This window comes from Gopherus flavomarginatus, chromosome 7 (assembly GCF_025201925.1).
Source record: "Gopherus flavomarginatus isolate rGopFla2 chromosome 7, rGopFla2.mat.asm, whole genome shotgun sequence".
NCBI lineage: Eukaryota > Metazoa > Chordata > Testudines > Testudinidae > Gopherus > Gopherus flavomarginatus.
In genome coordinates this window covers 46,415,384-46,427,070 of record NC_066623.1, presented here as the reverse complement: position 1 = coordinate 46,427,070, position 11,687 = coordinate 46,415,384, and the positions used below count along the sequence as shown (strand labels likewise).

General features: G+C 52.2%; 1 non-coding gene across 1 annotated transcript; it reads right to left on the bottom strand.

Annotated features, from left to right (window-relative positions):
* Nucleotides 1–8,141: 8,141 nt before the first annotated feature.
* TRNAS-AGA (transfer RNA serine (anticodon AGA)) lies at nt 8,142–8,223 on the bottom strand. Its single transcript has one exon. It is a non-coding gene; the product is annotated as a tRNA-Ser (tRNA).
* Between the last annotated feature and the right edge of the window lie 3,464 nt (nt 8,224–11,687).

The window sequence follows — 11,687 nt, the reverse complement described above, 5'->3', positions numbered from 1 at the left end:
TCAAGCAGAGCCTGGAGTCCTGCCCATCCTTGACCACTGAGCCTGGAGGGAGAGGAGCAAGGAGCCATTGTTAGAGGGCTTTCCCTTCCCCTTCCCCTGGCTCTTGTCATGCAGACAGCAAGCAGCAAAAGACCAGAAGTCCTAAGCGCAGACAAAGGGATGTTTATTGGGGTTAGATTCCAAAGCCCTTCACACCAGTCAGGCCTTGTCTACACTACAAAGTTGCAGCGCTGGTGAGGGGGTTACAGTGCTGCAACTTAGGAGGTGTACACATCTGCAGGGCATTACCAGCACTGCAACTCCCTGTTTGCAGCGCTGGCCGTACACCCGGTCGAACCTCGGGTGTAGAGGATCCAGCACTGGTCATCAGGTGTAGACACTCACCAGCGTTTTTCTTGACCTCCGTGGAATAAGCAGGTATCCCAGCATACCTGAGGAAGCCTCTCTGGTAATCAAGCAGGTATCCTTCCCCGCGGTTTGCTCTCGCGTTCCCCGAATCCCCCCGCAAGCAGGTCTCCTTCCCCGCGGTGTGCTCTCGCGTTCCCCGAACCCCCCTGCAAGCAGGTCTCCTTCCCCGCGGTTTGCTCTCGCGTTCCCCGAATCCCCCTGCAAGCCGCCCAACAGCGCTGCAGTGTGGCCACATCTAACACCACTTGCAGCGCTGGTTGCTGTAAGTGTGGCCACTCTGCAGTGCTGGCCCTATACAGCTGTACTAATACAGCTGTAACAACCAGCGCTGCAAAATTGTAGATGTAGACATACCCTCAGGCTTATCTCTATACAGGGACAGAGTCTGTTCCCCTGTGTTCCCTTCCCAGCTCTGACACCACAGAGCGTTTACCCCACATCCCTACAGACAATTCTTTCCTGGGTGTCTGGCTGATGAGTCTTGCCCACATGCTCAGGGTTTAGCAGATCACCGTATTTGGGGTCAGGAAGAAATTTTCCTCCACGACAGATTGGCAGAGACCCTGGGGGGGGTTTCACCTTTCTCTGCAGCGTAGGGCACGGGTCACTTGCTGGAGGATTCTCTGCACCTTGAAGTCTTTAAACAACAAGTTGAGGACTTCAATAGCTCAGATATAGGTCAGGGGTTTGTTACAGGATTGGGTGGGTGAGAGTCTGTGGCCTGCATTGTGCAGGAGGTCGAACCAGACGATCATAATGGTCCCTTCTGACCTTAAAGTCTATGAGTCTATGAGCTCTGACACTGCAGAGTGTTTATCCCACATCCCCCTTCCCAGCTCCGACACTGCAGAGCGTCGCCTGTGTCCCTGTTCCCTATTCCCATCCCCCCCCGTTAGCAAGCATGATTCCAAATTCCCCACCCACTGCCTGTTTGACCCCAGTTTATACAGTAATATTCTCAGCGAGACCTTAACCAATCATTTTACTGAAATGTAATTAACCAATTCTAACCTATTGTAACAGAATGCTCTAACCAGTTACATCTCACTCCCCTAATTAACTTACACCCAGCAAAATTAATTCTGCTGCAGACAGAAAGAATTAGAGGACCAGACAGATTGACAACAGAAAAGCAGGGGCCATAAAGATAAACCCTACAGAAATGATGGTTTCACAACCACAACCAATGAGAAGGGATTTCTTGCCAGACCGGATGCTCCCTTAAGATCTGTTTCTTTATCTGGTGGTGATGGACACTATTGGGACAGGATCGACTTCCTAACAGCCCAATCCCGCCTTAGTTCAGTGTGATAGGTTTGGAAGGTGAGGATGTGACCATTCACTTCCCAGTGTATGGCTGCCCCTGCTGTTTAGCCAAAGGCCTTAGCCTACTGTCAAGGTCTGTTCCCCACTCTGAACTTTAGGGTACAGACGTGGGGGACCTGCATGGACCCTTCTAAGCTTAATTACTAGCTTAGATCTGGCAACACTGCCACCATCCAGAAGTTAGTGTCTGGATCACTCCCTGTCCCCCCAAAACATTCCCCTCCCTGGGCAGCCTTGAGAGGCTTCACCAATTCCCTGGTGAACACAGATCCAATCCCCTTGGATCTTAAAACAAGGAAAAATTAATCAGGTTCTTAAAAGAAAAAACTTTTAATTAAAGAAAGAAAGATAAAAATCATCTCTGTAAAATCAAGATGGAAAATACTTTACAGGGTACTCAGATTTATATAGCCCAGAGGAAACCCCTCTGGCCTTAGGTTCAAAGTTACAGCAAGCAGAGGTAAAATCCTCTCAGCAAACAAGGATCATTTACAAGTTGAGAAAACAAAAATAAGACTAACACGCCTTGCCTGGCTAATTACTTACAAGTTTGAAACATGAGAGACTGATTCAGAAAGATTTGGAGAGCCTGGATGGACGTCTGGTCCCTCTTAGTCCCAAGAGCAAACAACCCCCAAAACAAAGAGCACAAACAAAGACTTCCACCCACCAAGATTTGAAAGTATCTTGTCTCCCATTGGTCCTCTGGGCAGGTGTCAGCCAGCTTTATGGAGCTTCTTAACCCTTTACAGGTAAAAGAGACATTAACCCTTAATCATCTGTTTATGACACCTACGAACAAGGGCTCAGACTCTCCTAGGGAGAGAAGGCCCAGACACAGGCAGACTGGGATTTTGGTTCTTTGTTTTATACCCCTGTCACTAGCTAAGTGATAAAAATACACCTAAGTTCTTAAAGTCTAGGCTGTACAAGCAGCCTGAATATCTCTATTCTAACAGCCATCGGTCTCTGTGGAAAAATGATCTATTCAGGGTTGTCCCTAGACATTTTGGTGCCCTACACAGCACCCCGTCCTCCAGTCCGAGCTGGCAGAGCGGAGCAGGCTGGGGCCAGGTCACTCCACTTCCTGCCGCCCGGTAATTGCAGAGCAGGCCAGACTCCACACTCACCGAGTGGCGGGAAGTGGAGTGATCCGGCCCTAGCCTGCTGCACTCTGCTCCCAGCTTGGAACTTGGGCGGTGGGGAGAAACGCCCCCCAGCACTCAGCAGCGCCACAGCTGGGAGCTGGTGGAGCAGAGCAGGCTGGGGCCAGGTCGTTCCACTTCCCGCCGCCCGGTGAATGCAGGATGAGACTGATCCCTCCTGCAGTCCACCGGGATGTAGCTCAGGGGAAGGGGCGGAGTGGAGGGGGGAATGGAGTGGAGCAGGGGTGCGAAGAGGAGGCATGGGGGCAGAGCAGGGGTGGGGGCTTTGTGGCAGAGGCAGAGCAGGGGCAGCTTTCCTGGCCGGCTCAGACAGTCGGGGGATTGGGCTGGCCGCTGGAGCAGTACGCAGCTGCGTAGGGCACCAGGAAAAATGGGGCAACTTGGTGTCTCCACATCCCTTCACCAGGCAGTGTCCCTGTAGTGTGTGCTGTCTTCATAGATCCTTTCTCAGTCTTTCTCACCCTCTTGTCTTGAGTCTCCTGTGTCTCTGCTTTCAAATACAGACTAACTCTGGCTGTTCAGGAGAGGGGAGGACCACGCCTATGTTCCCAGCGAGATGTGAGCCTTAATTCTATGGAACCAGGTGCAGGACTTTGGCAGGGAGGCTCAGGCATGGGGGATTGAGGTGCAGCGGATGGACCGGCTGTCTAGGTGCAGAGATTTAGTCACACTGAGGCACAGGAGGGAGGAGAAGGAGGAATCCTGCTGATGGTCAGTGGCTGTGCAGAAAAAAGGGTGTTGATTCCTCCATCCTAAATGGACTGGTTGGCTTGAACCTTCTCCCCTCTGCAGAGCACGGTGGGGACTGCAGCTCACCCCTTGTGGGGCAGGAGGACACAAGTGCAGGGCGCTGGGCTCTGATGCACCTGGAAGGCAGATCCGGTGGGGCAGGGCAGGGCAGGGCCTGTGGTTTACGTTCTGCCTTGCCTGATGCTGGGCCATTGCACAATCCCCAGCCATGCCGCACAGTGCACCGCAAGAGGCAGGATGGCAAACAGCTGATCCAGCACAAGGGGGGAGAGGAAATGTGGTTGGTGGGAGGAAAGGCCTTGGGTTGCACTGAGGGAGTGCAGAGCAGGGGTGACACCCCAGGAACCTGCAGGAAAGGGACGGACAGGTGGGCTGCGTGGATAGAAGAGGCAGTAAACCTAAAAGGGGAGTGGGGTCTAATGGTCAGAGCAGGTGGGGGTTGCGCTCTAAATCTGGCTCTTCGAGCAGAGGTGGGTCTAGAGGTGAGAGCAGGGGGACTGGGAGCCAGGACTCCTGGATTCCATAGTGGCGGCTGTTTTTTCCTGGGTCTCCCTCCCTAAAGGTCCCAGCCCAGGCCCCTAGTGGAATCTGACTGGGGGAGGGGGTTGCCCTGCCACTCCAGATTCGTGATTCGAACCCCTCCCCCCATGGGCTCTGACATCACAGAATCTCCCCCCAAGTCAGAAAGTAGGAGCCCCTCCCCGCATGCAGAGGAAGCTAGTGAGATTCTAGGGGGTCTCTGGCAGAGATGACAGCACCCACCAGACACCCACTCATGGTTGCAAGGACACCCTCCTGCACAGCCCCCTGCTACGAGGGACCAGGGGCGCCCAGCCAGGGTCAGGAGGTATGCTCCCCCTGAGCCCCTCCCCCATTACTCCAGGATCCGAGCATCTTCCTAATTCGCAGGGTAATTCTCCTCCCAGGCTCGTGCAAGGGTGGGAAGCACCACCAGCCCCATTTCCCAGACGGGAGAACTGAGGCCCAGAGAGGCTGAGTGATGTGCCCAAGGACACCCAGGAAGTCTGTGGCAGAGCGAAGCATGTTTCTGCCTCCCCCCTCCCAGGTCTGGGCTGCTCCTGGGTCACTGGATGGTGCAGGGGCGGGGCCTCGGGGCAAGGGGCAGTGCAAGGGGCAGGGTCTCGGGAGAAGGAGCTGTGGGAGGGCGAGGTCTCGGGGCAATGTGAGGGCGGGGTTCCAGGTGAATGGGTGGTGCAAGGGCAGGGGCTCGGGGCAATGTGAGGGCGGGGTCCCAGCTGTATAGGCAGTGCAGGGGCGGGTCTCAGGGCAGTGTGAGGGCAGGGTTCCAGGTAAATGGGCGATGCAGGGGCAGGGTCTCGGGGCAATGTGAGGGCGGGGTCCCGGGTGAATGGGTGGTGTAGGGGTGGGGTCTCAGGGGAAAGGGGTGGTACAGGGGGAGGGTCTCAGGGCAATGCGGGAGCGGTGTTCCAGGTGAATGGGTGGTGCAGGGGCAGGGTCTCAGGGCAATGTGAGGGCGGGGTCCCAGGTGAATGGGTGGTGTAGGGGCAGGAGTCTCAGGGGGAAGGGGCAGGGTCAGGCTCTCGGGGGGAAAGGGAAGCTCAAGGGCAGGAACTCTGGAGAAGGGGCAATGTGAGGGCGGGGGTGGGTCCTTGGGGAAAGAGTGCAGGGGAGGGGTGTATTGGGGAGGGGCAATGCAGGAATGTGGATTTGGGGGAAGGGGCAGAGTGAGAGTGGGGTATTGGGGAAAAGGGGCAATGCGAAGGCGGTGCCTTGGAGGAAGGGGCAGGGGCAGGGCTTTGGGGGGAGGGCGGAGCTCGGGGAATGAGGAGGATTAATTCAGTTCAGTGGCAGGTTTATCTGCGGGTAACACTGGTACTGCAGTGGGGGTTTAAAGCCGGGCTCACCCGACAGAGGAGGAGGGGGCATGGATGGCTGGGGACAGCGGGAGTTTGGGGAGTGACAAGGAGCCGGTTACAAGGCTCATTGGACACACTCAGAAATCAGCTCACACCCAGACGGGGGGTTAAAGCCCCAGCGAACAAGGGGCGCTGGGAACATCCCCGCGGTGCAGACAAATGTATGAAGTCACCAGAGAGACAGACCCGGTACTGACCTGCCCCTCGCCCCCCGCAGTCCTCAGCCTTCGCCCCCCAGCGCTCTCCCACCCCCGCTCCGATCAGCTGCTTTGTGCAGCGGGTGAAAGGGGCGAAGCGGCGCAGCACGTTCCTAGCAAGGTTCAGAAGGGCGACGTAAGGATGACTTCCTAAGCACCGGCTCCATCCTCTGCTCTGCCAGCTGACCTGCTGGAGGGCTGCCACCACTAGCTCTACGTTTCCCCATCAGTGATTTCAGATCAGTTGGTCTGCAGCAAGACTCTGCATTGAGTCTTAATCAGCTCTGTTATTACACAGGGAAGAACAAAAGGGTCAAATGGTGCCTGGAAGCCTTAAGAAGAATCCACCCCACCAAGTACAACACTTGTTGCTACCTGCTCTCAATCTCACTGAGAATGTTTTGGGTCACTCATTGGCTTTATCAGCCTAGGGCTCTCGGAAAATATTAATTAGCAGGTGTTTCAGTGGCGCAATTGGTTAGCACCTAGTACTTATAGAGCAGTGCTGACAGGAGCTATGCTGAGATTGTGAATTCAAACCTCACCTGGAGCACTGGCTTTCATTAACCACATGGCATCACCTTGTCATTTGACCCTGTGGAATGTAGAATTCCAGCCCAGAGAAGCCTGAGAAGGGGAGGAGTCAATAATGCTCCCTTCAATTATTATCTCCTCTCCAGAGTGCAGGTCAGAATCTACAATCCTTTCTCCCCCGCCAGCCCCTGTGCCAGGATCCCTTAAGCAGAGCCTAGAGTCCACCATGGCATCTGTACTATTGACAAAGACTAAGTGACAGGGACAAAACACTCAAATCCCGCCTGGTGCAGGGAGCCAGGTTTGCTCTTCAAATTCTGTCGTTGGTACATTTCCAGGTCTGGGAATGTCCCACAACAGCATTTAATAGGAAGCTGCCTGCAGAACAGTTACACTGCACAGAGCTCCTGTGGAGGAGGGGTGGGAATTAGTAACATTTTGAGGATCATTTGGGAAATTACCTTTTGCTGACAAGGTTTGTCTCTATTCATATTTCACCTTCAGGTGTTATGCTGAGGGATCTTTAGTATATTTTTGTGAGGTTAATAACTATCTCCTCAACTTTATTTACTCAACTCAAAAATTGGTGTCACTTGATTTTTGCATCTCCCTGTGAAAATACAACTGACACATGTGGCTTTCTACAGGGGTCATGATGTTAAAGTTGGGGAATTCAGTCTCTGTACTTCTGGGGGCAGTGTTGCTTTTTTACAGGTGACTCACTGCCAGGCACACCGGGCTGTTAGCTGCACCCACTGTCCTTGCCAGGGGCCCCTGCTGAACCCTAGGCAGCTGCACTGCCATGCTAGGGTGACTCTGCAGGGGGAGAAGCTGCTGTGGAGCAATGTAGAGCAGGTGCAGGAAGGAGACAGGGTCACTAATCACATTCTGAACTGCACAATTTTCCAAATATGGGAATAGAATCAGAGCTTCATAGACTTAAGGTCAGAAGGGACCATTCTGATCATCTAGTCTCACCTCCTGCACAGTGCAGACCACAGAATCTCACCCACCCACTCCTGTAACAAACCCCTGACCTATGTCTGAGCTATTGAAGTCCTCAAACTGTGGTTTAAAGACCTCAAGGTGCAGGGAATCCTCCAGCAAGTGACCTCGTGCCCCACGCTGCAGAGGAAGGCGAATGTCTGAGAACAATTCTAAGGTGAAGGTGAATGCAGAGCAATGACACTGGAGATGCCCAGACCTCCAATGGGGGCAGCGTGGAAATTAATAATGGGAAGATCATTTGAGAAATTAGTCGTCACTGACAAGATTTGTCTCTGTTCCTATTTCACGCTATGGTGTTAGTTAGAGGAATCAGTACAGATTTTTATGATATTAATTAAATACTTAATTTTATTTAACCGAGCCAAAAACTTAGTGTCACTTATTTTTTCTCTGTCCTAGCAAGAATGAATTGAATTTTGTGACTTTCTGGAGGGTGGAGCGAGATTAAATGTGGGGAATTCAGTCTCTGTGTTTGTGAGCTGATGTTTTCCTCTCACAGGTCAGTGCCTGCATTGAAATACCATGAGGGATCTAAAGGCTGGTGTACGCTGGGCACTTAACTGACAGAGTGACGTCTCTCAGGGTGTGACCCGCCCCGCCCCGTCCCGTCCCGTCCCCAACCCATATAGTTAAGGTGACCTAAGCCATGGTTAGATAGTGCTAAAGAAAAGGATAAACTGTTCTGTCAACATAGCTATTACAGGGATGGGAAAATCCCTCCAGTCACTGTCTGCTCCAAAGTGCTATGGCAGTGCTTTAAGTGTAGACAGAGTGAAACTAGATCTGGCTCCAGTTCACACTGTGGATGCTCAGGTACTAAGACTACAGTAATAACAACTGCAGCACAGTGCTTGCGTAGTTGGCAGGATTCAAACCTGCACAGGGAGACCCCAATAGGATTCTAGCCCATTGCCTTAACCACTCAGCCACAACTACTTGACATATGCTTGTTTTGCTACATGATGATTCTGTTCTCACTGAATTGTCATTTCAAATTGTTTGCTCAGACCAGCTTCAATAGCACACTCATGGCTGCGCATCAGTGTAAGTGTGTCCTTGGCTGAACAGCGAGAATTCCTGCCGATTTCCCTTCTGGCTGGAGTAGGATGAGAGTGTGTTTGTGTTAACGACATTGCTGTAGATTGTTGTTCATTCCCCACTCTGACAATTCAGACAGTCCTTTTCCTAGTCAAATCTCCAGCACATTGTTCCAATAGCAGGGGGCAGGATTTTTCTGGGGCACTGAACTATTTCAGGGGATTGGTGCATGAACTCAGCCTTGCATTCTACCCTTGATGTTTCCTGGACTAACAACAGCAGCAGAAAGAAAGAGCCGAGCCAATATCTCCCTGGCAGGGATGCAGGTGCCTCGTCCCCTCTGTCTGACCATTGCCATTGCAGGAGAGAAGAGTTCACTGGAATCAAATGCCCTGGCTCAGATCAGAGACACAGGGAGGTTTTGCTGTTCATAGATCTGTGCAAAGGAAATTGTGTCTCTGTGTGAAACTGAGGTCGGAAATGAAAAGTCCACATGGTGGCCCAGTGCTCTAGGGAATGTGAGTGAAGGACTCAGGCTGAGAAATGATTTAACAGGGGTTTGTTTCAATTTATTGCCATGGTTAAAATCTATGGCTAAAAGGCAACCATTGTTGTTAGTACTTGTATCTGTGTAGGGTCACCCCAGTGGGTGTCAAGTCCACTGTCATCACCAGAGGCAGTTGATTATTTTAGCAAAGTAAAAATTTTTTGATCAAGGCCTGGACTCCAGAAAAAACAATACACTACTGATAAGAAGAAGTAAATAAAAAGATTTTGCAGCCACCATGGGCATAACTATGATGTGTCGTGTTTCACTCTTTATATCTAACGCCATCTCCTTTCCCTTTAGCCTTGTAGTTGACCAAGGGCAAAGCTAAACATCTCCTCAGATACCAGAGAGTGTTTATGTTCATTCCTGCGAGCTACACAGGGGTTTGATTGTTGCTGCTTTCAATCCTCTGGCTCTGCCGGGATAAGGAACAATTCAGGCTGACACTGAACTGAAGGAGGAAGATCATTTTTTGACAGGGAGAGGGACACCTCCTCTTAAAGATGTTTGTCTGGCAGGCAGTCCTGGTTCCCAGGTCTCGCTCATGGGGCTCCAGCAGTTTTGGGACTGGGTCACTCCCTTGGCCCCACCTGCCACCCCCAGGCTCTCCCCCCAAGGGGCCCTGGCAGTGCAGCAGAGCTGAGCAGCATCTGCCTGCTCGCTCCAGTGGCTGCCGGCCCCTCCCAGAGTCTGCACCCCCTTCTTCCACACCCCCCAGCCCCCAAACTCCCTCCCACAGCCTGCACCCTTCCCTCCACACACCTCCTCCCGCCCGCCCCCAATCTCCCTCCTCCTGTTCCCCCTACCCACTGCCCCAGCCCAGAGCCTGCACCCAGCACCCAAACTCCCAGAGCCATAACAAGCAATTTTTGTGCCCGAGGCAAGTGCCAGCTCCAGGCTCGTTGGTGGCAGGTCCCTGAGTCCTTGTCGGAAGGAAGGACCTGCTGCCCAATTGCCGCTGCCGCTTCATTCATCCTTCAGCGGGAATTCGTCAGCAGGTCCCTGAGTCCGTCTCGAAGAGAAGAATCCATTGCCGAATTGCTACCGAAGAAGCAGCAGCGGTAGAGCTGCCACCGAAGCGTCACTGATCATGGTAGAGCTGCGCCCCTCCACTTTGCATGCCCGGGGCAAGTGCCTCACTCACCTCGCACTTGTTACGGTGCTGCAAACTCCATCCCAGACCCTGCACTCCAGAACGCCTCCCCCACCCAAACTCCCTCCCAGAGACCAGCCTCTCACCCCTTCTGCACCCAAACTCCCTCTAGAGCCTGCACCCCTCCTGCATCCCAATCCCCAGCCCCAACCCAGGGCCTGAACCCTAGACCTCCTCCCCCTACCCAAAATCCCTTCCAGAGCCTTAGACAGATGGGGCGTGCAGTTTTGAGGGGCAGATACTGAGTGGTATGAGTGACATTATTGGCCCATGGGAGGACTGGAGGATTGGCACTGGCCCTAAGGTAAATTGTGGGTTGAGACCCTGCTTTAAGGGATTGGAGCAATGCTGGAGAGACTGATGGGCATGGAGCTGGGGAGCTGTGTGTGGTCCAAGGAGAGTTGTGGTTGTGCTCTGGGGTGACGCAGAGCAAGGGTGAGGAATTTGTAAGCTGTGGTGTTTGTATAGAGATAAAGTTACTAACCCCCAGGTTCAAAGCTGTTCCTACTGTGAGCTATACATGACACTCTTTGTTGAGAGTATAGATCAGTGGGTGAATGTTTCCCTGCAGGGTAATGGCTTCCTAGTTCCAATCCAAGTGATTCCATTGTGTGACGTTATTGATATAAACTGGGACCATATAGAACATGGTTTGCAAACAAGGTCCTGTAATGGCACCAAATCTTATGTAAAGGGGGGATGTTCTCCAGAGATTTGATTTGAACCTGCAGTTTACTCCATCACTGCTACAAGCCTGAACTAAGAACTTTGCCATTACTGTATGTAATTGATTCCATTTAACCACTTCTAGCTCTCACCTCTATCTTTTTCCTTTTATGAATAAACCTTTAGATTTTAGATTCTAAAGGATTGGCAACAGTGTGATTTGCGGGTAAGATCTAATGTGTATATTGACCTGGGTCTGGGGCTTAGTCCTTTGGGATCGAGAGAACCTTTTTCTTTTACTGGGGTGTTGGTTTTCATAACCATTCATCCTTAGGACAAGTGGCACTGGTGGTGATACTGGGAGACTGGAGTGTCTAAGGAAATTGCTTGTGTGACTTATGGTTAGCCAGTGGGGTGAAACCGAAGTCATTCTTGTCTGGCTGGTTTGGTTTGCCATAGAGGTGGAAAAACCCCAGCCTTGGGCTGTGACTGCCCTGTTTGAGCAATTGGTCCTGAATTGGCACTCTCGGTTGGGTCCCGCCAGAACCACATCGTCACACCTTGAAAAACTTTTTAGAATGAAAATCGATTTCCAGACCCATCTCCAGTATATTCAGGAGTTCGCTGAATTGGGGGGTGGGGGTGGTCGGCTTGAAATGAATTGAAACACTCAGCATTTTCCTGTGCAAATGTATAAAAACCTAGCAGAGCTGTCCAGCAGCTGAAATCAGTTCCAGTCCTTGGCGTCTCTAAGAGGGACACTGTATCTGAAGCATGTGGGACACCTCTGGGATGATAACAGGTGAAAAAATGCTGGATTCAATGAAAGATGAGACCATAGGAGGGGAAGGTGAACGGCAGCACCACACAGGGTCCTAACACTGAGACATGGGGCTTCGCTGTCACTGCCCCTGTGTTTTCCATCATTTATATCCTAAGGAACACACCCTCCCCCTCCCCCACACACTGTCACACACAACCTTCTCCCCTTGA